Source organism: Panthera tigris, chromosome B4, assembly GCF_018350195.1.
Source record: "Panthera tigris isolate Pti1 chromosome B4, P.tigris_Pti1_mat1.1, whole genome shotgun sequence".
Taxonomy (NCBI): Eukaryota; Metazoa; Chordata; class Mammalia; order Carnivora; family Felidae; genus Panthera; species Panthera tigris.
Window position 1 is genome coordinate 58433814 of NC_056666.1, and position 26317 is coordinate 58460130.

General features: G+C 35.0%; 1 protein-coding gene across 11 annotated transcripts in view; it reads right to left on the bottom strand.

Annotated features, from left to right (window-relative positions):
* Positions 1–26317, bottom strand: part of LMNTD1 (lamin tail domain containing 1) — a 452554-nt gene that overhangs the window by 325328 nt on the left and 100909 nt on the right. For all 11 annotated transcript variants that reach the window (XM_042991984.1, XM_042991983.1, XM_042991973.1 and 8 more), the window contains one exon: positions 6926–7102. The gene's annotated coding sequence lies outside the window, so the exon portion shown is untranslated. The remainder of the gene's footprint in view (positions 1–6925; positions 7103–26317) is intronic.

The window sequence follows — 26317 nt, forward strand, 5'->3', positions numbered from 1 at the left end:
GGTCATGATCTCATGGTTTGTGAGTTCAAGCTCCACATGGGCTCTCTGCTATCAGCACAGAGCCTGCTTCAGATACTGTGTCCCCCTCTCTCTGCTCCTCCCCTGCTCATGCTCTCTCTTTCTCTCTCAAAAATAAATAAGCATTTTAAAAAATGCTTTGTGAAATATTTGCTCAGTGATGATGACTTTCATGGTATTGAGATGTTCTGGGGAGATATCCCCAATTTAATGCCTATATATCACCCAAATGCCAAGACCTATAAGGTTAAGATGATCCCAGGTTTATAAATGGTAAATTGACAGCCACATTGTTGGAAATTGAGAGGTTAATAGAAGTAAGAATTTTAAGGTGACTTTTCCTGTTTAACTGGAACAAAAGTTGCTCCTAACTAGTTTCCTGTAAGCACATTCCCTGGCTCCTATATCTCAGAGGCCAATGTCAGAATTTTTTTTCTGGTTATTAAACATGTATTTTTGGATTTTGATTTTGATTAATAATTGATATATTCATGCAAGTAAAATAAAGTGTTTTTCCTTAGTCACTGCATTCAATTTAAAACAAAGTGTTGACCTATCATGGTTTCCTAAGCTGAAATGCAAGCCTTGTGAAATTCCATTTTTTTTTAATGAGTAAACTTTATCAAAGCAGAAAACCTTGCTTCAAAAATAAATTTTGGAAATCTAAATGTAAGCATAATTTTATCAACTTCTAAAAATAAAAATATTCTAAGTATTCTTGGCCACAGGCCGAAAATTATTTTTAACGTCATTTAAAATGTTTTATTTCTTTTCCCTCTATGTCATTAGGTAAGTTGTCCCTGATTCCAGGTAACAAAAATGAAGCAGTATGACAATTGAGGAAATCATTTCCTGATAATATCATATCAATTTCCTGATTAAGATTATCATAATCAACTTGGGTAGCAGGCACGTGGAAACCTTCAAAGGTAGGAGAGAAGGATTTTCATTCACCAGCAATGTCATTACCAGACCTTTGCCCTGGACTTCACCCTGCAGAATCCCTGTCAGGTCTTTTTCCTGCCTACTAGATCCAAAATAAAGCTTTGCAGCCAAAATGTTCAGTGACAGATGGCTCATTTCATTGCTGTAATGTTACCCTTTGGGTCTCTGAGGGAATGGTTCCAGGAATAGAAAGCAGGGCAAACATAGGAGTGGATTTATAACAAAATCTAACACAATCAGGGTTTCTCCAGTCACTGATGGAGCAATTCTTCTTATTCAACAACATGAGTGGCCCCTCTTCTATGTATGGCAATTAGTGCATAGACGGAGGAATGGGTCCAATCCTTCCTCTCACCCTGACAAGTTCAATGATTTTGAGCCTGCTCCTTAATTTCCTCATAAGTAAAATGAGCATCATAATAGAAGTTAGCAAAGGCAACAAAAGCAAAAATAAACATGTGGAACTACATCAAACTAAAAAGCTTCCACACAACGAAGAAAACTATCAACAAAATGAAAAGGCAACCCACTGAGTGACAAAATATTTGCAAATCATGTGTCCAGTAAGGAGTTAATATTGAAAATATATAAAGAACTCATACAACTCAACAGAAATAAAAAATCTTAGCCTTAGTTAAGAACTCAATAAATGGTACTTAACATTTTCTTCCCCATCTTTGATTAATTTGTTTTTGTATTAAAGAACAATGCATAACAGAACATAAAACAAGAGGCACAACATAGGAAACCTATTAATGGAAATGACAGTTTATTAATATTCTTATTTCAGAATGGACTTAAGACTAAATAAAACTAAAGTTAGCATTCTACTGTGTTATTATAAAATGGGGGTAGAGGGGTTGTTCCCACTGAAAGAGGCCTTAAGAGAATTAGTTATTCTTTCCACTGCTGAGATCTCTAAGGCTATGGAAGATTGTGACTTATTTCTAGTCATGTCTAAGAAGCTGTCTTGGTAAAATTTCTTACAGTGCTCATTAGAATTGGTTCTAAATTTCATTTTTTAGTTGCTTCCTTTATTGTGAAAAGGGATGTACTTTTTCCATCACATGCATTTATAAAGTTAGAATTCATGAAGATTCTGGGTCTTTTTTTGTTTTTTGGTTTTTTTTTCCCCCTAACTTGGCATATCCCCATATTTTCCCTAAGTTCTGTATTTATATTGCTATTTTCCAGGTTGTCCTGGTATCATTGCTTCACCATTTGGCACTGGGATCAACATAACATAGTTTTACCATCATTATCTAAACAGCACCACGCCATCTGAATGTATTTCACAACTGCCATCCTCTGTTCCATGCCTATGGGTCTGCTTTCACATCCTGTTACCCCTCCATCTGCTCCTAAAGAATGCCATAAGGGAGTGATGGTGCTTCATAAAGAGTTTTAAGATCTTGACCTTCATTTGAGTTTAGTCACTGCGTATCACTAGATTCCTAACTTCCTTTCTTTAAGATTCTTTCCAAACTGAAAGTAACACCAAGGGAATCAGATTCATGTTTTCAAAAGCTCACAAGCTTTCTCTCTAATTATGATTGATTTGGGCCTAATGCCATTTATAGTTAATCATAAAGTACCAGAATCTTTACATATTTTGCTTTTATTATTATGATATCCTCATGTGTTAATAAGTGCTATTATCCCCATTTTATAGATGTGGAAACCAAGAATTGGGGAATTTAAGTAACTTCCCCAAGAGTCTACAGTAAGTGGCTGCCTTTCCCACTAAGCCAAGATGTCTAAAAGAGTCCTTTGAAGGGCATAACAATTGTTCTCAACTGTTACTATGTATGAAAGTTATCTGACATGTTTATTAAAAGTGTATCCCATAGTTCATCCCCTAAATTCCAGGCTCCATCCTCCAGATTCCAATTCTGTGGGTGGATCCAGGCTCTGCCTTTCTACAAACTCTCTGGGAGGTTCTGATATAGGCCATCTGTGCAGCACACCCGGCTCAGGAGAGACACAGCCTGACTCTGCATTCCCAGCTATGTACCAGCCCCTAATGAAGCATCACCACATTTCCTGCTTTTCTTCTCCTGAAAGCCATAAAATAACCGAGTGCTGAGATTTACTTTTATAACAAAACTGAAGCTGAACGGGGTTTTCCAGAATTCAGGTTTTGTTGGGAGGCAGAATTGTAGCCTAGGGATCAATAAAACTGGCTTCTTTGTCTCTTTCCTTTACTGACTTCTTGCATGTCACTTGATAAAATAACCTCATTGTGTCTCCATCTTCTCTTCTGTAAATGAAATGTGAAAATTCATGTCCAGTACTCACCTAAAAGACCACTAAAGAGGAAAACTGACTGCTGGAGAAGCATGAAAAGCTCCTGGTAAAGAGCATGATCTGAGTCCTCAAGATTCAGTTATTCTCTTATCCAAGAGGGGTGTGCTGATTTTATCATGACTGACACTTATTTCACAGAACATGAGGGATAAAACATTTTGTTCACATTTGTGAGACTGGGGTGTAGTACTATGCAATCAGCAGATTTTGAGTTCTTGGAAAAGTTGTTTTAAGTCTATGTACCTCATTTTTTTCATGTATGAAACAGGAAGACATAATAATATCAACTTCATGGGGTGTTGAGTTCTGTCACTTCTTGATTTGCGTAAATGAACTTTGATGAATTACTCAGCCTAAATATTTTCATCCTCAATAGTCTAGCTTCAAGCCATTGATAACATCAGTATATTCACTCTTATGTCCCTGCTCTATGCTTTGAGATACTAGGTTTTACAGAAAACAAATATGACACTGTCCCTGCTCTTAGGAAAGTTACTCTCAAGTAGATGAGACAATCTATTGTGGTACCTAAAACAAATGATTTGACAGGATTTTCACAATGGGGAGAAAGGGAGGAAAGCTAGATACAGAAAAGTATACAGAATATGATGTTAGGTTGTTTTTTTTTTTTTAAGTTTCTTTATTTTAGAGAAAGAGAGAGAGACAGAGTGAAAGTAGGGGGACAGGGAGACACAGAATCTGAAGCAGGCTCCAGGCTCTGAGCTGTCATCACAGAGCCCATTGCCAGGCTAGAACCCACAAACTGAGAGATCACGACCGGAGCGGAAGTCAGACGCTTAACTGACTAAGCCACCCAGACACCCTTGACCTTAATTTTTAAAAACAAATTTAAAACAATTACCAATTTCTCCATAGCTTTGTATATATCTGTTATACATACAAATATAATATATATGTATATATATTTACATAATATATAATTTACTAAATATACATAAACATATATATCATTAATGTAAGTAAGATATTTTGGAGAGAGAATAAAGAAAATAAAGGAATAAAGAAAAGGAAGGAAACATAAAAGAAACATAAGTAAGTAATAAACAGTTTTAAAAATACATAGATATCCGTGATAAAAAGAGCATATATGATATGATCCCATCTAAGTAAATTTGCATCTGTGTGTGTGTATATATATGAGACTCATGAAAACATAGACAAAACACTAACAGTGGCTATTTCAAGGTAGTGAGATTTAAGTGATCTTAACTCTTTTTCTATATCTATATATGTATATATATTTATATTTTAATATATATTAATTACTATATAAATATGTTAAATATAGTTTATTTTAATATATATCAAAATATATTAATATGTCAATATATTTGATATAAATATTTTATATTATTTATATATATTTTATATTATATATATTTATCTATTTTTCTATTTTTTATAATGACGTTATTTATAATAACTGAAAACATGTTAGAGACAAGAGACTGTCAAAATATTTATTATTGTACATGATGTATTGTTTTACTTTGTCTTTTCAAATGGTCTCTAAAATGTATGAAATACTTTGAAATGAGAAAAATGATATTCTTTAAAGAGGTATTCTCAGTAGTAATAAAATGCTGTGGAAAAAGGATACTCTCAAGAGAAGGCCAAGGCTGCTTTAGTATCCAAATAAGCCAAAGTGCTAGTTTTGCCAAAAGAAATTCAAGTCACTGAACTTGTATTTTTCTTCTTTTTTTCCCTTCATAAGTGTTTTGAATTAAGTAAACTTAGATTTGTTCAAAGAATCTATTTTTAAAAATTTTACGGTATGGTTTTACTTATGTTTTTCCAACTCATTATCATTTTCTACAACTCAACATGTCCCAAGCTGAACTTATTACTTCCTTTCTGCCTCAAGTTACTTCTGTTCCTGTTTCCTTTTTTAAGAGGTATGTCACCACGTTTATCCAAGTCACCTAAACCGGATATCTGGGAGTCACCTTGGATTTCTCCCTCTGCATCCAATGAGTCAAGCATTTTTATAGATGCTACATCCATCAGATCTCTCCTTATCACATCTCTTCTCCATAGTTGCTGTCCTCATTGGTCCTACCCAGATTGTAGCAATTATCTCTAAATTAGTCTCCTTATCTCCACTTTGAAAATTTGATCAAGCAAAAGAATGTCAAAACTTCTTTACGTGCTATGCAAACGGATGTGAATTGTTTGCCTATTTTCATCTCCTTCAATGAAATACTCTCTCCCCAAAACATGCTGTCTTGGGGACTGTCAGTCACAATATTCTCACTCCCCATGATATTACAAACCAGGCAGTGGCAGCTTCATCCCCCTTGGCTCAATGACTAGTTCAGGGATGACCTTATGATAAGTAGGGTCAGACATTCTGTCCCAGGACTTTTCTACTACAGATAGAAGAAAAACTCTCTCTTGCTTTTAGCAAACCACAGATTAATTAATTGCTGTAAGACTTATTTCTTCGAAGCTTTCTAGGAGAACATGTTCGAATAGTGTAAAGACACGGAGAAAACCAATTCTTTTACTTATCCTATAAGTAGGCAAAGATTTTCATCTGGTTTTAGAACCAATTCCAATGTTAATAAGGTAACCAGGTTAGTGGTGATTTAAGATTTCTCCTTTATTATCAGTGTGATGGTTCCAAAAATTAATTAATTCCAATTTCTAATTTCAACCAGACTATAAATGCCATTATTTTTTAATCATCCCACATTATAGGATTGCCATAGCAATTTTCTATTTTTTGTTCTAACTTTTATTGATTAAAAACATGGATAAAAAATACACAAAGTGTATAGTTTAATAAATCTTCACAATTGAATACAATTTTGCTACTGCATATATATTTTATGCACATAAAAATTTTTTAGGATGTTTAAGGTCAGGACCATGTTTTCATTTTTCTCAACATCTGGTTCAATCCCAGGCCTAATGATAATGCCCACTATTGATGTGACTGTAGTTTACCTACCAGACATTTTACACCCAGAAGTTATCAGGTAAAAGGGTAGAAAGGCTACTCCAGCACATTCATCTGACAATAATTCTGTCAACAGCTAACAATTATCAGGTGCTTATAGGTACTGTTGCCATAGTTTTACAGATTAGCAACCTGTGCTAGATGGAGATTTAAAAAGTGACTGAGATCAAATAGCCAGTAAGTTGAAGAGCAAGACCCCAAGAAAAAAAAAATTCCCATGATATAAATTAAGCCCCCGGGGTGCCTACGTGGGTCAGTAGGTTAAGTGTCCAACTTTGGCTCAGGTCATGATCTCACAATTCATGGATTTGGGCCCTGCATTGGGCTCTGTGCTGACAGCTCAGAGCCTGGAGTCTGTTCTGTGTCTCTCTCTCTTGTTCTGTTCCTCCTCCACTCATGCTCTCTCTCTTTATCTCTCAAAAATAAAATACTTAAAAATTTTTTTTTTTAAATTTAAGACACTGAGGTCTTCCACTATGGTAATTACCTTTTTCACTGAGATGAAAAAAAACTTAGCAATTTTTCTAAAGACCAAGAGACAGAGTACCATTTTCTTTAGTAAACATTAGCAATGATTCAGCCTTGGAGGAGGGAGGCAGTTGAGTGAACTCTAATAGCATTTAAAATTCTGCAAAAAAGACAAGCAAGAGCACATGTAAAAATTAGACTTACTTTTTTTATTATAGGCGTCTTGCATTTCTTCCTGGATTCAGATCACCTCTGAAGCACTGACTTCTTTTCCAGACTGTTGCTTTTTTGGAATCGGTGGAATCCTTAATTTGGGTTCTCTTCCTAATGGATGGGATGATGCTTCTGAGTGGCCAGGCTATCTCTGATCTCTTGAAATGCCTGTAATTTTATTGTAAGAAGATAAATGAGAAAGTCAGATTGTCTTTGAGGCCATTGAGAAAATCCCAACCAACCAAACAAACAAACAAAAACAAAGCTCACAAAATCATTTACCCAAATTGATTAAGGTGAGGAAATTCTTAAGATTCCTTAAGATATGTTAGAAAAAGAGAGAGTGGTCCAAGATGGTAGCATAAAAAGACCCTGAACCTACCTCATCCAATAGACACGCCAAATCTACAACTACATATAGAATAATTCCCACTGAAAAAAAACTCTGAAAACTAGCTGAACAGCTTCCTCCACAACAACAGATAAAAGGGCTAGGAGAAGGGTAAGGAGGAAGAGGGATAGGAAAGGAAGAGAGGAAATCTTACCAAACCTACATACGGCAGCACAAACTAGGGAAGGATCTCATAGACCAGAACCTCTCCTTGAAAAGTGAAGCATTTGTGCCCACCCCATATTGGGCATCCTAACCCTTGGGACCTGCACCAGAGAGGAGGTACAAGGAATGTTTGGCTTTTGAAATCAATGAGGTTTACATTCAGGGGACCCCGGGGGACTGTGGGAATCTGAGATACTCCTTTTGAGGACCTCCTAGGCAGCCTCACTCATTCCAAGAAGCAGGGAAAACACAGCAGTTTGAGAGGTGACTGAATTATCTGTGAAGGTGATTCAGTTGCTAATTTTAAAGCATCTGTCAGACATATATTAATTGATGAGGGAGTGTAAGGCAAGCTGAGGGCAAAGTACAAACTAACAACACCCACCCCCCCCCCCCCAACCCAGGTGGGATATGTGTGATATTTCTTAGGTACTCTTGGCTGCCTAAAAACAAAGATCAGTTTACAAATATCTTAGTAAATTACAAAAAGGCAATCTTATCAATAGCCTAATCTCCAGGAACTCCCTACTATCTTAATGACAATGCTTTGCTAGAAGGAAAAAATAACCTTAGCTTAACAATAGTGAGACCTCCAGTAATCTGTGTCATTAGTATATGGAAATCCCTTTAAGAAAACTCCTTTTGACTTTATCTCCTCCAACTCCACAGTATATAAGCAGTCACTCTTCACAACCCCAGTGCAGCTCTTTCTGCCCACAAGTCCTGTTCTTGTGCTTTAATAAAATCACTTCTTTTGCACCAAAGATTTCCTTAAGAATTCTTTCTTGGGGCACCTGGGTGGCTCAGTCTGTTAAGTGTCCGACTTCGGCTCAGGTCATGATCTCATGGTTCATGGGTTGGAGCTCTGTGCTGACAGCTCAGAGCCTGGAGTCTGTTTCCGATTCTGTGTCTCTGCCCCTCCCCTGCTCATGCTCTGTCTCTCAAAAATAAATAAATGTTAAAAAAAATTTTAAGAATTCTTTTTTCTCTGTCATCTCCAAAGAACCCCCACCACCATTTCAAAACTCCATCATTAATTAGTTAGTGAAGGCACTAGAGAGTGACATTTTTTGCACTCTCTCTGCCTTGCTAACACAGGCAGACACACATGGACACAACCTTGAAGTCTTGCCCCTAGAGCTCATCCTGGTCCTCACTAAAGCCATAGGCATACTCTGCCCCTAGCACTCTTATCTGGCATCACTAAAACTGCAAGCATGCCCTGCCCCCAACACTCTTTCCTGAACTCGATAAAGCCACAGGCAACCACAGCCCCACTAAAGCTGGTAGGGAGATCAATCCACACAGTAGAGGTGTTTTGATTGTCTGGTTCTGGTGGCCAAAGGAGCTTGTGCTTCTTGACCTAAAGGGACTGTAACAATTAGAAAGACATTTATGGGCAAGATACCACACCTAGGATGCTACACAGGCAGCACACTGAAACAATATCCCCAGTCTACATGAAAAAGGCCCATTTAATTGTCCTGGAGCTTCAACCTGACTGATAAGATTCAGGTTTTCCACATATCTAAAGACTACAGAATTGCTCTGAGGGAATGTAGGCAAGGACATACCATCTGTGCACCCTCCCTTGGCCTCACCACAGCTCACTGGTACCCCCCATAAAGCAGCTTAAACACTTGTCTGAAGCCCTGATTCTTGCAAATGTTATTCAGGGGACATGTCCAGATCTCCTAGTCCAGAGGTCAGCATCTATAATTGAGATCCCACAGGACTATATATATTTATAGCACACTTTAAAAGTTGTTGTCTGAGGATCTGGCTTCTAATCAGCCTGAATCTAGGTACTGACTGAGATCACTCCCTTTGGAACAGTGACAGTTTCTGGCGCACGCTCAACAACTGGGACCTGTAAAGAATAAATCAGGCTACTCGTTAGGCAACTCAGGCAATCCCAAAGGTTTGACAGGCAACCAAGAGTGAGGAAAGAGTTAAAAGACAAGGTCCATCTACTACACAAGGACACTTTTTCAACTAGGAGAGGTAGTTGTTTCACCTAACATATGGAAACAAACATAGAGAATCAAGCAAAATGAAAAAGCAGGAATATGTTCCAAATGAAAGAACAAGATAACCTCAGAAAAGACCTTGATGAAACAGAGATAAGTATTCTACTTATAAAGACTTTAAAGTAATGGTCATAAAGATGCCCACCAAATTCAGGAGAATAATGATGAACATAGTAAGAACTTCAATAAGTGACAGAAAATATAAGAAAGTACCAGACAGAAGTCACAGAGCTGAAGAGTACAATAACTGAACTGAAAAACACACTAGTGGGGTTCCACAGGAGACGAGATGAAGCAGAAAAAAGGGTCAGAGACCTAGAAGACAGGACTGTGGAACTTACCCAAACAGAGCACATCAATGACAAAAAAGAATTTCAGAAGTGAAGATAACTTAAGAGACCTATGAAATAACATCAAGCAGAATAACATTTGCATCATAGGTGTCTCAGAAGGAATAAAAGAGAAAGGGGAAGAAAACTTACTTGAAGATGCAATGGCTAAAAATTTCCCTTCCCTGGGGAAGGAAGCAGACATTCAGGTACAGGAAGCCCAGAGAGTTCTAAAAAAGATAAATCCAAAGAGATTCATACCAAGACACATTATAATTAAAATGCCAAAATTTAAAGATGAAGAAAGAATCTTAAATGGAGCTAGAGAAAAACAACTTGGTATATACAAGAGAATCCCCATAAGACTACTAACTGATTTTTCAAAAGAAACTCTGCAGGCCAGAAGGGAGTGGCATAATATATTCAAAGTGCTGAAAGAAAAGAACTTCCAATCAAGAATACTCTATCTGGGAATGGTATTATTCAGAATTGAAAGACAGATCAAAAGATTTCTAGGCAAGCAAGAGGTAAAGTACATCACCACTAAGCCAGCTTTATAAGAAATTTACAAGGGTCTTCTTTAAGCTGAAAAGAAAAGGTACTAGCTGATAACAACAACAACAAAATTACCAAAGTTAAGATCTCGCTGGTAAAGGTACATATAAAAGTAGTGGATTAACCATTTATAATGCTAGTATGAAGTTTAAAAAACAAAAGTAGTAAAATCAATTTTAACTATAATAGTCAGTTAAAGGATAAACAAAATTTAAAAAATGTAAAATATGATACCAAGAACACAAAATATGCAGGGATGAGTAGTAAAAAAAAGTAGAATTTTTTGGAATCATTCATATTTAAGTTGCTACCGACTTAAAGGAGACTATTGTATATGAACCTCATGATAACCACAAAGTAAAACATACAGTAGATACACAAAATATAATAAGAAAGGAATCTAAATGTAACAGTAAAGAAATTCATAAAACCACAAGAGAAGTGAGTAAGAGAAGAAGAAAGGAGCAGAGAGGAACTACAAAACCACCAGAAAACAATGAACAAAATGTCAACAAGTACATACCTATCAATAATTACTTTAAATGTAAAGGGACTAAATTTTCTAATCAAAGATATAGAGTAGTTGAATGGATTAAAAAAAACAAGCAAACAAACAAGACTCATTATGTGTCCACAACAGACTCACGTCACATCTAAAAATACACATACACTGAAAATTAAGAGATGGAAGGTTTTCCACACAAAAGGAAATTTTTAAAAAGCTGAAAGTTATACTTATATCAAGCAAAATACTTTAAAACAAAGACTAATAAAAGACAAAGTAGAGCATTACTTAATGATAAAAGGGTAAATCCAAAAAAAGAATACAACATTTGTAAATATTTACATTCCCAACCTAGGAGTACCTAAATATATAAAGCAAATATTAACAGATGTAAGGGGGGAAATTGGCAACAATACAATAATAGTAGGGGACTTTAACACCCCCACTTACATGGATGGATAAATCCATATGGATACAGTAATTAATAAGGAAATATCAACCTTAAAACACATTAGATCAGATGGACTTAATAAATATACACAGATAATTCCATCCAAAAGCAGCAAAATACACATTCTTCTCAAGTGTATATGGAACATTCTCCAGGATATATCACATGTTAGACCACAAAACAAATCTCAATAAATTTAAGGAGACTGAAATCATATGAAGCATCTTTTTTGATCACATGATATAAAACTAGAAATCAATTACAATAAGAAAACTAAAAAAAATCACAAATACATGAAGATTACATAACATAGTACTGAACAACCAATGGGTCAATGAAGAAATCAAAAGGAAAATTAAAAAATACCTCAAGACAAAAGAAAATGGAAATACAACAACACAAAATCTATGGATGCAGCAAAAACAGTTCTTTTCTTTAAAAATTTTTTTAATGTTTATTTTTGAGAGAGAGACACAGTATGAGCAAGGGAGGGCAGAGAGAGAGGGAGACACAGAATACAAAGCAGGCTCCAGGCTCTGAGCTGTTAGCACAGAGCACAACATGGGGCTCAAACTCACAAACCACGAGATTATGACCTGAGCCAAAGTGGGACTCTTGACTGACTGAACCACCCAGGCACCCTTCAGCAGAACCAGTTCTAAGAGGGAAATTCAGAGCAAGAAATAAAAAAAAAAAAAGCTCAAGAAGTAAGAAATAAGCTCAAGAACTAAGAAAAAACTCAAATGAACAATCTAACTGTATACCTAAAGGAGTTACAAGTAGTAGAAGGAAAGAAATAATAAAGATTTGAGTGGAAATAAATGAAATAGAGATTTAAAAACAATAGAAAAGATCAATAAAACTAAGAGCTACTTCTTTGAAAAGATGAAAAAAACTGACAAACCCTTAGGTAGACTCACCAAGGGGAAGAGAGGTGTCAAATAAGTAAACTTAGAAATGAAAGAGAAGTTACAAAGATACCACAGAAATATAAAAAATCATAAGAGACTTACTGTGAATAATTATATGCCAACAATTGTACAATACAGAAAAATGAATAAATTCCTAGAAATTATGATTCTTCAAAAAATTAATAAATTCCTAGAAATATACAATCTTTATGGTTCTTTATGAATCATGAAGAAATACAAAGTCTGAATAGACTGATGACTAGTAAGGCAATTGAATCAATAATAAAAAACCTCCCAAAAACAAAAGTCCAGGACCAGACAGCTTAATTGGTGAATTCCAGAAAACTTCCAAAGAAGATTTAATACCGATCCTTCTCAAACTCTTCCAAAAAATTGAAAAGGAGGAAATTCATCCAAATTCATTTTATGAGGCCAGCATTACCCTGATACCAAAACCAGACAAGAAAACTACAAGAAAAGAAAAAAGAAAAAAAGAAAAAAGAAAGAAAGAAAGAAAGAAAGAAAGAAAGAAAGAAAGAAAGAAAGAAAGAAAGAAAGCTACAGGCCAATATCCCTGATGAACATAGATGCAAAAATCCTCAACAAAATATTAGCAAATTGAATTCAACAATGCATTAAAAGGATCATACATAAGCAAGGAGGTTTTATTCCACAATGAAAGGATGATTCAACACCTACAAACCAATCATGATACATCATATTAACAAAACGAAGGATAAAAAACATATCATCTCAATAGATACAGAAAAAGCATATAGCAAAATTCAACACCTATTTATGATTAAAAAGTTCCAACAAAGTGAGGATAGAGGGAATATACCTGAACATAATAAAGGTGATATATGACAGCTCACAGCAAACATCATACTCAACAGTGGAAAGCTGAAAGCTTTTCCTCTAAAATCAGAAACAAGACAATGCCCACTCTCATTCAACATTTCATTCAATATTGTATTAGAAGCCCTAGCCATGACAATTAAGAAAAAAAAAAAAAAGCATTCAAATAGGGGGCGCCTGGGTGATTCAGTAGGTTAAGCGTCCGACTTTGGCTCAGGTCATAATCTTCTGCTTCATGAGTCTGAGCCCCATGTCAGGCTCTCTGCTGACAGCTCAGAGCCTAGAGCCTCTTTCGGATTCTGCGTCTCCCTCTCGGTCTGCAACCCACCCCCACTCCCCTGCTCACACTCTGTCTCTCTTTCTTTCAAAAATAAATAAATATTTTTTTTTAAAAGTAAACAAATAGGAAAGAAAGAAGTAAAACTGCCACTATTTGGAGATGACTTCATTCTATATGTAGAAAACCCTAAAGATTCCACCAAATAACTCTTAGAACTAATAAATAAATTCAGTAAGGTTGCAGGATACAACATCAATATATTAAAATTGGTTGTGTTTCTATACACTAATAACAGAAATTTACCAGAAAACAAATTTAAAAAACCATTCCATTTACAATGGCATCAAAAAGAATAAAGTACCTAGGAATCAATTTAATCAAGGAAATGAAATGCCTGTACACTGAAAACTATAAGACATTAATAAAAGAAATTGAAGATACGAATAAGTGGAAAGATATTCCATGCTCATAAATTGGAAGAATCAATATTGTTAAAATATCTGTATTATGAAAGCAATGTACAAATTCAATGTAATTTTTATCAAAATTCCAATGACATTTTTCACAGAACTAGAACAAATAATTCTAAAATATGTATGGGACCAAAAAACACTCAAAAGAGCCAAAGCAATCTTGAGAAAGAAGAACAAAGCTGGAAATATCCTGCTCCCTGATTTCAAACTATATTACAAAGCTACAGTAATTAAAACAGTTTGGTATTGGCATAAAACAGATGCATAGATCAATGGAACAGAATAGAGAGTTCAAAAGTAAACCCACACATAAATGGTCAATTAATCTATGACAAAGGAGGCAAAAATATACAATGGGAAAGGACAGTCTCTTCAACAAAAGTTGTTGGGAAAACTGGACATGCAGAATAATGAAACCGGACTGCTATATTACACCACACACAAAATAAATGCAAAATGGATTAAAGACTTAAATGTAAAACCTGGAATAATAAAAAAGAAAACGTAATCAGAACACTATTTGACATTATTCTTAGCAATATTTTTTTGATCTGGCTTCTCAGACAAGGAGAACAAAAGCAAAAAACCCAAATGAGACTACATTAAACTAAAATGCTTCTACACAGTGAAGGAAACCATCAATAAAACAAAAAGGCAACGTTCTGAATGGGGGAAGATATTTGCAAATCATATATCAGATAAAGGGCTAATATCCAAAATACACAAAGAGCTCAATAACAACAACAACAAAATGTTGATTGAAAAATAGGCAAATAATTTGAATAAACATTTTTCCAAAGAAGATATACACAGATGGGCAATAGGCACATAAAAGATGTTCAACGTCACTAATCATCAGAGCAATGAAAATCAAAATCACATTGATATATCACTTCAAACCTCTTAGAATGGTTATTATCGAAAACACAAGAAATAACAAGTGTCAGCGAGGATGTGGAGAAAAGAGATCCCTTGTCCATTGTTGATGGAAATGTAAACTGGTGCCGTCACTATGGAAAACAGGATGGAGGTTCCTCAAAAAATTAAAAATAGAACTATTATATGATCCAGCAATACCACTTCTGGGTATTTATCCAAAGAAAATAAAAACATTAACTTGAGAAGATGTATGTACCCTTATGTCTATTTCAGCATTATTTAGAATAGCCACGATATAGTTATAGTATAAGTGGCCACTGATGGATGAATGAATTAAAAAGTTGTGATATATACACATCAGAATACTACTCAGCATAAAAAAGAAGAAAATCTCACCATTTCCACAATATGGATGGACCTTTAGAGTATTATGCAAAGTGGAAGTAAGTCAGGCAGAGATAGACAAATACCATATGATTTCATTTATATGTGGAGTCTAAACAAAACAAAACTCATAGATATGGAGAACAGATTGGTAGTTATCAAAGGGGAAAGGGTTTGCAGAGTGAGTGAAAAGGTCGAAAGGTCAATTGTATGGTGATAGATAGCAATTAGACTTATTGTGCTGATCACTTTGTAGTATATGCAAACATCAAATAATTATGTTGTACACCTGAAACTAACATGAAGTTATAAACCAATTTACCTCAATTTAAAAAAGGTATGTTAAAAATAATCCAAGACTCTTTACTTTGACACATAGCTTGAAAATGCTTGAAAATGCTGAAACATTTCTAGGTGATACATTTGTGTTCTGATTCTGATTTTATTATAAATATTTCTGCTAAAAAATAAAAAGCAAACAGTGGGTATTAGTGATTTGGTAGCTGCCTTTCTTTGGTTATGTTTTTATGTAATATATCTAAGAGGCAAAAAGAAAATTTGGTGAGACAAATATATATACTAATTTGATGTCCTTGCCATGAAATGCTGAAAAGAATACAGTGGAATCAATACATGTTGATTCTGGACTAGAAGAGACCACAACAGGAAGATTGTGTACATTATGGATCTGTAGTCACAGGAGATAAGATAGATTAGAAGCATAAGTTCAAAGTTCCCTTATAATTAAAGTTAATGCATCATTGTAACTTTAAAAGCAAAAGTAAATCTAAGCAATTTAACGGACTTCAAGCTGTATTACAAACCTGTAATCATCAAGACAGTATGGTACTGGCACAAGAACAGACACTCAGATCAATGAAACAGAATAGAGAACCCAGAAACGGACCCACAAACATACGGCCAACCAATCTTTGACAAAGCAGGAAAGAATATCCAATGGAATAAAGACAGTCTCTTCAGCAAGTGGTGCTGGGAAACCTGGACAGTGACATGCAGAAGAATGAACCTGAACCACTTTCTTACACCATACACAAAAATAAACTCAAAATGGATGAAATACCTAAATGTAAGAGGGAGCCATCAAAATCCTCAAGGAGAAAGCAGGCAAAAACCTCTTTGACCTTGGCCACAGCAACACCTTACTCAACACACTTCTGGAGGCAAGGGAAACAAAAGCAAAAATGAACTATTGGGACCTCATCAAAATAAAAAGCCTCTACAGAGTGAAGGAAATGATCATCAAAACTAAAAGGCAACTGACAGAATGGGACAAGATATTTGCAAATGACATATCAGATAAAGGGTTAGTATCCAAAATCTATAAAGAACTGATCAAACTGAACACCAAAAAAACAAATAATCCAGTGAAGAAATGGGCAAAAGACATGAATAGACACTTCTCCAAAGAAGACATCCAGATGGCCAACCGACACATGAAAACATGCTCAACATCACTCATCATCCAGGAAATACAAATCAAAACCACATTGAGATACCACCTCACACCTGTCAGAATGGCTAACATGAGCAACTCAGGCAACAGCCAATGTTGGTGAGGATGTGGAGAAAGAGGATCTCTTTTGCACTGCTGGTGGGAATGCAAACTGGGGCAGCCACTCTGGAAAACAGTATGGAGGTTCCTCAAAAAATTCAAAATAGAACTACCCTATGACCCAGCAATTGCACTACTAGGTATTTATCCAAGGGATACAGTTATACTGTTTCGAAGGGGCCCATGCACCCCAATGTTTATAGCAGCACGATCAACAATAGCTAAAGTATGGAAAAAGCCCAAATGTCCATCGATGGATGAATGGATAAAGAAGATGTGGTATATATAAGTATTAATAAATCATTTTTTAAAGTGAGAGTCATTTTTTCATTTTCATTTTTTTAAGTGAGAGTCATTTTTTCATTTTCATTTTTTTTAAGTGAGAGTCATTTTTTCATGATTAAAAACTATTGCAGTTATAAAATACTATGATACACAATGCTTATTAGGGAGAAACATGGTCCTAACCTTTAAAATATCACTGGCTCTTTCTTTCCCAAAACAACTATCTGAATAATGTCTTTCAAACCAAGTGGTAGCAACCACAGAAGTCATGCCAGTCTGCATTTGCTTTATTTACTAAATTGATGATCTGAAGAATTGTGAAAGGATAATGATTCCATTAAGCTGTCAGCCCAAACTACTGTGCATGCAGCACTGTAAATTACCCATTTCTTCATTGTGCTCCTTTTATTTTCAAATATTAGACTGGGGTACAGTTAGGCTCAGGAGGGCCCCAGAAGAATATTCTCTGGCCTTGCCTCTCCTGCTTCCCTGCATCCTGCAACTTCTCAATGACATAATACTTCAAATCTCATCTTACAGGAGTCACAAGGTCATGTTCTATGAAGTTCCAAACAATAGCTGCCTTTTAATATGTTGTTTTTCCTGATTCATAGCAACTTTAATATTATCATAAATATGCACCAACATTACTTCTTTCTAAACCAGAAAACCAGGAAGATACCCTCGTCATGACTACAAAAAAAAAGTAACGTTTGGCTAGGCAGAGTGAGCTGTCCTATCAGTACAATACTCAGCCGTTAAACAAAGTAGCAGGTGGATAATGACTGAGTTAATAGCTACACAATGGTTCATATTAAAGAAATAATATCAGCTGCTGAACATTCACTATGTTCCATTCACAGTGCTTATCTCATATCTTACAACCTCTGAGTTAGGTGAATTGTTTTCCCAATTTTACAGATGAGGAAACAACAGTTTACAGAAGCTGTGACACTGCTAGCAGCAGAACCAGGATTCCAATCCTGCTTCAAATTTTGACTCTAGAGTTTAATTTTAGACTTCACACAGGAAGCTGTGTGTCCAAACACACAGAGAAACCAAGCTTGGTCCACCATGAAACTATGACATAAAGAAGAAAATATTGTTTTTTCTGAAAGTTTGATATGTCTATAAGGGTGTTACATAGGCAATTTACCTAACTTCCATTATGAAATGAAAGAAAAACTAAAGAGCATGGAAAGCTGGTACTCTTTCAGGAATAATGATAATGAGGTAACACCCATAGAGCCCCCCACTAAAGGCCCTGCCTTTTTTTTAAGTTTCCTATCTGTGGCCCTACAGGCATGAAATTGAAAGGAGCAGACATCCCCATGGCAAAGAAACCCAAATTTCCTATCTGAATTCTCTATAATGTCTCCGTTTTCAAGCTTATTTTTATTTTATTCTTTATTTGGTTCCAGTGCATTCTATATCAAGGAAATAGTTCCCAACCTTCCTTTCAAGTCTGTAAGTCTCATGGCCTTTATTCAATTTCTTCTCATCTATTCTACTATTTCCATGTTTATGCTTCATCTTACTCTTTCTACTTTCTTCTGTGGCTGTGAACATTATGAATACCCCTGCTGCTGTCCTGTGAATGTTACAAACCCTCTGCTTACATTATCTTTATTTTTCTCATTTCTGTATGGTATACCTAAAATAACCCCCCATATTTACATAATAGATAACATCTATATATAATCTCTTGTGTATATATTTGCTAAAGACATGCAAACATGTATTTGTTAATTCATAATTTATTTGCAATTGATATTACAGTATTTATCCCAGAGTAAATATTAATTATATAAATTCTTTGACATTTAATTACACATATAGCAATGATTTTTTTAAAAGAATCATTAGAAAATGAACTATATTAAATAGCAAATACATAAAAACTTCACGTAATAGTGATAATTATGACTGATAAATTATAACCTTGATAATGATAATAAAGATGGCAATGATGATGATAAATCTACAAACTAAGTATTACTACACTTGTATACACACAAAAAACCTATCTTCCTTAGGTGCTGATAAAGAAACCTACAAGCCTATGATGATGGTTGACTGTAGTCGTCCCACTAATATTGCTGTTTACACAATTCCTACTTAGTGATTTTGAATTCAATGTATTTCCAAAGGCATTGCCAGATGCCAATGAATACATAAAGATGACAAAAGAGGAAAAATAGAACAAATGCCTTAAAACATTATCAAGTATCAAAAGCTTTCTATTAACAACTTCTGGAAAGCTGAAAAGTAATTCATCTTGCACTCTGCATCATAGATAATCTAGGTTCACATTTACTTACATAACTGCTGTTGTCAGGAGGCTCTGTTATTGCCATTTATTATTTATGGAGTATCAACAGGATTTTAAGACATTGTCCATATATGTTGAGTCACACTCAGTCTACATAGAACAAATGAGATGAAGCATAAAAACCCGGGAGTAGGTGGGAGTATTAAGTTCTTGCTCTCTTTTTTTGTTTGTTTCTATGCTACTTTCCTGGATGACAGAGAACAAAAGCATCACTGTCCTTGATCAAAAAAGGAGAGTAGGAAAAAGAGGAAAACATAGCCTAAGTCAGGACATGTCAAAGAAATGGGAAAAATTGCTTTGATTCATCTATTATAATTCTAGCTTTAGAAAGAATAAAAAAAGAATATTGTTCTCTTGAGTCTCAGGAAGAAAAAAGAAGTCTAAGAAACAAGTGTGAAATCAAACTTAATTTAAGAAAAGAAAATGAGTAAGAAAAACTAAGATTTGCTTTGATGCTTATTCCATTGAGTTTTATTGGTGCTCTTTTTACTGTGAATTATGTAAGTGACATGTTAAAATACTTAATTCATATTCATTTGCCATTAATTTAGTTAAATGGCTCTGTTGGCCATTCTTACAATAAAGACAACTGATAATAATGACAGAATTGAGAAAGACATATTGTAGCCCATGCATCATTTTTTAATACTAGAGGCAAAATAGAATCCAGGACTCTGGAGCTAAACTGTATGGGTTCACATCCTGGCTTTGTCATCTACTAGCTGTGTAACCTTAGACAACTTACCTAACCTCTCTCTGTCTCAATTTCCTCATCTTTAAATATGGACAATAATAGTATCTACCCCACAGTGTTGTTGTAAAAATTCAATTAGTTAATAAATGTAAACATTTAGAACAAGTTCCTTCCATATATTCATCACTATTTAAGTATTTGCTGTTATTTGAAAGTTATTTTTGAAAAAATATGTGACCAATTATGACATTCATTTCTGGTTTTATGAATTTAAAATATTATTTAATATTCATAAAACCAGAAATAGAAGAAAATTCCGTTAAGAATGCTTCAGGTGGAAAGTAACAGAAAACTCCAGGAATGGTGGTTTAAGCTACAAAAACATTCTGTGTTTATTTTAAAAGAATTTCAGAAGCAGACCGTCTCGAATTGGGTCAGTGAGCCAAAAATATAACCCAGGACTCAGGCTCATTCCAGCTTTGTGTTCTGACCATGCTTAGCTGTCAGCTCTTCATTCTCATGCTGGTTGCATATTATTAGAATGGCTGCCACAGCTCCACACATCAAGACTAGATGTAGGCAATGGAGAATTGCCAACAAGTTCTGCACTCACATATGAACGGATATCTATCCCTTAAGAGGATTCAAGTTATTCGTCTTTTAAGACAAACTAGTAGACTTTCCCTAACAGAAGTAAGTAACAGGCTCTCCAACATCAACGAGAGGCCACAAAATGGCTTTAGAGTCAGTCCACTAGCAAGGTCTGTTACTTTGATAATCTATCAGAGGGCTGGCTGCCTGGGTGGCTCAGTCAGTTAAGCATCTGACTCTTGGCTTCCTCACAGGTCATGGTATCACGGTGGTGGGATCAATCCCCACCATCGTGTCGAACTCTTCACTGAGCGTGGAGGCTACTTAAAATTCTCTCTCATCCCTCCCTCTCTCTCTGCCCCGCCCCTGCTCATTCTCTCTCTCTCTCTCTCTCTCTCTCTCTCTCTCTCTCTCCCTCTCTCTCTCTCTCTCAAAAATAAATAAATAAGCTTTAAAAAAAAAGATAATCTAGGGGCACCTGGGTGGCTCAGTTGGTGAAGTATCCGACTTGGCTCAGGCCATGATCTTGCGGTTTGTGAGTTAGAGCCCCACGTGGGGGTCTTTGCTGACAGCTCAGAGCCTGGAGCCTGCTTGGGATTCTGTGTCTCCCCTCTTTCTGCTCCACCTCCCTCGTGCTCTGTCTCTCTCTGTCTCTCTCAAAAATAAATGAACATTAAACAAACAAAAAAAGATAATCTATCAAAACCAAAACAAATGTCAAACATATGCTGAAACAAAGCATTCTGATTGAAGCTAGAATCAAGAAATCCGCTTATTTATAGGTATTATTTAATATTTTTATAGAGGCCTTAGCCAATGGCCATGAGCAACGGAAATCAAAGATAATCAACTGAAAAATTTAGATTTGAAATGAAATAAAATTAAAATTCAATTCCTCTGTCTCACTAGCAACATTTGAAGTATTCAATGGTCTTATATGGTTAGTGGCTACCATGTTGGACGACAGAGATAGAGAACACTTCCGTCATTTCAGAAAGTTTGATTTGACATTGCTGTAGTTTAGAAGTAAAGTTGTCAGTATCTATCAGCCTTTAAAATGTGAATATTTATTGAATGTACAATTACGCTATTGAAAATAATCTATCCTACTGAAACAGTGCACAAAAATGTCTGTATAAAATTGCAGTATTATTAGCAGTACCCAAAATGATGTAAGTGCCCATCAAGCGAGGGGGATTTAATCAACATTATAACACATCATGCATATATTTGAAAGAATGACATAGATCTATATATAATAATAAGGAAGAATGCTTGCCATGTATTGTTGAGTGAATCAAGCAAGTTACACATGTACAGTACAATCCCATTTTGATTTTAAATTATAGCTAAATTTGTATAAATTATATACATACATTTGCATATGTATCAGGACCAGGATAGGGGGAAGTGAGTGAGGTGCCTAGAGCACAAAATGTAAGGTACTCACTCTCAATGCCTTTTTAATTTTACACACTAGATGCCTGTATCAGAGTCCTGGCTCTGATACTCCTGGCAGAGTATCTTTGAGGAGAACCATACATGAGTAAAGGAGTATTTTCATTTGAATATTTTTTACTTATATATTATCTGATTTTTATTTTTTTAAGGAAAGATGTGACCTGAAGCAAGTTGTTTAATGAGGCCTGTATCCAAGGGACCAATGGCTACCACACAGCAGTGAAAGATCTTCTTTAGCCTGGAGCCCCTTACAGTACGGCAATACGGTAGTATTTAAGCTGGCTTTCATGTTCATTTCCACATAATTTCTGAGAATTTTCATTTGTTTTGTTAATTCTCTGAGTCTTCAACAGAGACTATCTATCTATCTATCTGTCTAACAGAGAAATACTATCACCATTGTATGAATAATCATACTTGCTTCCATTTGTATTTTTTAAATGTTCTCAGTGCTTATTAGTAATAGCTCTTCTAGGGTCAGTTTCTGTATAATTACCATGTAATCGACTGAACAAAATTTTAATGACTCTTTAACAACACAGAAAGTGGTCAGTCATTTGCCAAATAATTACATTAGCTGGAGTCACTGGTCTGTGTACCAATGATACTCTGCTAACCATGGAATCTCCAGCATGAATACGAGTGACTCCAGTCTTTTTCATTTAGTCTATTTATCTTTCCTTCTGGTCAATATTCATCCCCTTGTTATTTTGTTTTTTCCAAGTTTTGAGCTTTACATAATTATTTAAATGAGATTTGATAAACTTATGGTTTCAGGAGAGCATATTTGCTATATCCTATTACCTTTAGTAATTAAAACTAACAATTGGCTTAGCTTTTTTATTATGCATACTTTTCACAAAAGATAGAGTAGGAAGTGTACCCTATGTTTTATACTGATAATAAATTGACACAATCTTCTTGCTATTTATATATTATCTCCCTATGGTGTGAAATGTTTCCATTGTGTTTTGTTGTTTTTCAGAGACAGGGCTAATAGTTTCCTTTTCTGTTTTAAAACATTCCAAACCCTCCCATAAAAAATCCAACCCATAATTCCACCATCCAGATTCACAATTATAAATTAGTAAATGGCTGAAATAAACAAAGCATTTTAAAAATACAGATTACTTGGTTTTTATTTTTCCCAAGTGTAATTCATGTCCCCAAATCCTCTGTTGTGATGCCAGCATGTCACAAGTCTGTTTGTGGAAGAGTGAAACCTTTATCTAAGTCAGCCAGCTGTCTGGGCTCCATGATGCCAAACAATGGATTTGATTATTTTTTCCTAATTACTCAATTAACTTTGGTAACATGAAAATACTGATATTGCTTAGAAATTAAAGTTAAGATGATGTCAATTTATAATTTTAAACAAAGTCCCATTTCAATAGGATAAGTGCTTATTTGTTCCTTTAGAGAGTAAAAAAAAAAACTAAATTAATATTTTAATATGAAATAAACTGGTTCATGTTACAAACATGTCTGTTTGTAAATTTTACCTACATTCCCTCATTGAACAAAGAGTGAAATCACTTTTAAGGAAAGAAATTAACTGTTTTTAAATAAGTAGACCCATCCTATTTCAGTTATGTGGTAATAGCTCTGCTATTGGCTAGATTAAGTTGCATGAAAAATAACATTAATATGATTCCTAATACTGTTAATTAGCTTTGAAAAATTTAAATCTTTAAAAATCTTTCAGCAGTCCATTGTTTATGTCCATTATCATAATTACATAGAAGCATTTGTCAATAACATCTATTGAATATTTTAGATATTTCTTTCTGGACCTCAGTTTACCTACTTATAAATTTAAAATTAGAATGTCAAAAGAAAAAAATGTCTGTAGTTCTAAAATTCTATAATTCTAAGTTTTGAAATGGTCTAATAAAAATATATTCTTGCTTCATGTTATTTGAGGTGCATAATTTTTCTTTAAAAATTTCTGCCTTATTACTGTATTTCTCTGTCACTGTTTCAAATTAACTACTTATTACTAGCACTATTTGAATTAGATGTGTTAATAAGATACCTTACTTGCAAAGGATGGAAACCTAGTAACGTGTTAGTTTAAGCAAAAACAAAAATGTTGGTTCATATATCCAGGAGATTCAAGGGCTTACTAGTTTGGATAGAGCAAGCAGAATCCAAGTAGTCTAATGTCCTCAGACATGTGTCTCTCTCCATGTCTAAGCTCTTTGGTTTGAGATTATTTCCAGGCATATTTTTTATGTGGAGCATTAAAAATAACTACCATTAGCTCCATTTGTCTTTACATCCAACGAACTCAGGCAACTTCATTGTTGCAAAAGTGCACATTTTTCCTGATAGCCCTGAAGCCCTGGGATGAGCTGTCTTTGGCCTGGCTTGGGTAATGCAGCCACATCTGAAGTAATTCCAATGGCTAAGAGGATATGCATTCCCATTGGCCTGACATAGATCACACACTCCATCTCTGACATCAACTGTTTTAATCACTGTAGTCACTCTGATTCGATCTATGTGGACTCAGAGTGGAGGAATGAGTCCCCCCTCCAAAAAAATTAGGTGTGGCACATTTAAGGAGAAGGAACTTAGGGCAGGTAAGACCACAAGATGTCCACTGTGCTGACTCCCAATAGCATTCCATCAACTCGAGTCCCTAAACAACATTCTCTACCATCCAATCCATTTGGGCAGCTGTGGTTAATGCAGTTGAGTACAAAATGCTTATTTTACAGCATTGACTTCATATTTTCCATAATCTAGTATCTTACATGCAGTGATGAAACATTTTTAAAAACAAGTATAAAATACATTCTATTATAGAAATGTCTTTTGTTAGTATTTTATACATTGTTTCAATAGTATTTTACACATTTTTTCAATTTTTCTATGTCTGTATTATCTAATTTATAATTTAATATGATAATGAATAGATCAGTAAACATTATTCACTTGCTCACTTTCCAAACTTGTAAGATTTGAGGCTCAGTAAATTTTCTACTCATCCTCAAATTCTTTTATTACTAAGTTATTCATGGGAAAAAATACTGTTCAGTATATTTTCTTTATGAAATCCACTTACGGCATCCACCTACTTACAATAAAATCCTTACATTATCAATTAAGATCCTGACTTAAGATCCAAGAGAGACGTACAATAGTCAACAGCTACATTCTAACATGCTTATCACTTCTAAAAAAAATTAATTTTAGGCAACTGAACCTTTCAAATTTCTGATAATAAATACTTAAAATTGTCAATAATAAAAATAAATTTAGCACCCTGATTTAAAGTCTTACTTGTATTTCCCTCAGTATTTTAATTGTGTATAATTGATCATATTCATGATTTGTCCAAAATATTTTTACTATCAGGTAATAAATTCTTTAGACAATTCTTCACATAAATAAGCCTCCTCAGACAAGGTCTATTGTGCTTGAAGTGAATAGTATCATTTCAGATGCAAATTGAGGATAGATTGGAGTCTAATGTGACTCACAGAGCCAGATATTCTGCACCTCCAAATAGTTTTATATTGTAATTAAGCACCACTGTATACCTTTAGGCTATTAGGGAGCAAATTTATGAGGTTGGTCAGCATAAAAAACAAGTTACAATTTTTCTCCTTTCTTTCTTTTCTTAAGGAGAATGACTCTTGTTTCTCCCAGCAGTTTAACCAGGTTCTGAGTAGGTGACTCTCTGGTTAAGATAAATTATATAAAGACATTCAATAAATCAATGGCTCTAATTTGAAACATTTGTAGTGCTGGATAAAAGCCAGCCATCTCCTTTTCATGGAACTGTAACACTTTTATAGAAGCAATGAAGACCTGATCTGATTGTGGAGAAGGTTCTTAGGACATTCTTATAAGAAAAAAGTCTTAACAAAAGTGTTCAGCTCCATTGCTTTAAGGAAAGCCTAATGAGAATCAAAAAGTGACCCTATCCCCCTCCCCAAGGAATAAGAGGAGATTATCGCTGAAAGGGACCAAACTACCATTGGAATGGCCCTTAGAGCAAAGCCAAAGGATGGCCATGCTTTGATTTACCCACCTATCCGGTTTCCCCTTTAGTGAAATTTCCCTAGATGCCATATATCCTGGGTGTAGTATCCATGGCCATGAGAACTGATCCATGTAGTGAGGAGTAAAAAAGCACAGAAGTGTTCCATTTTACAGACTGGGTAAACGGGGTCTGATTCCAGTGGGCAACAGCCCTGAGTATTACCTGGGAATCCATGCATGGTA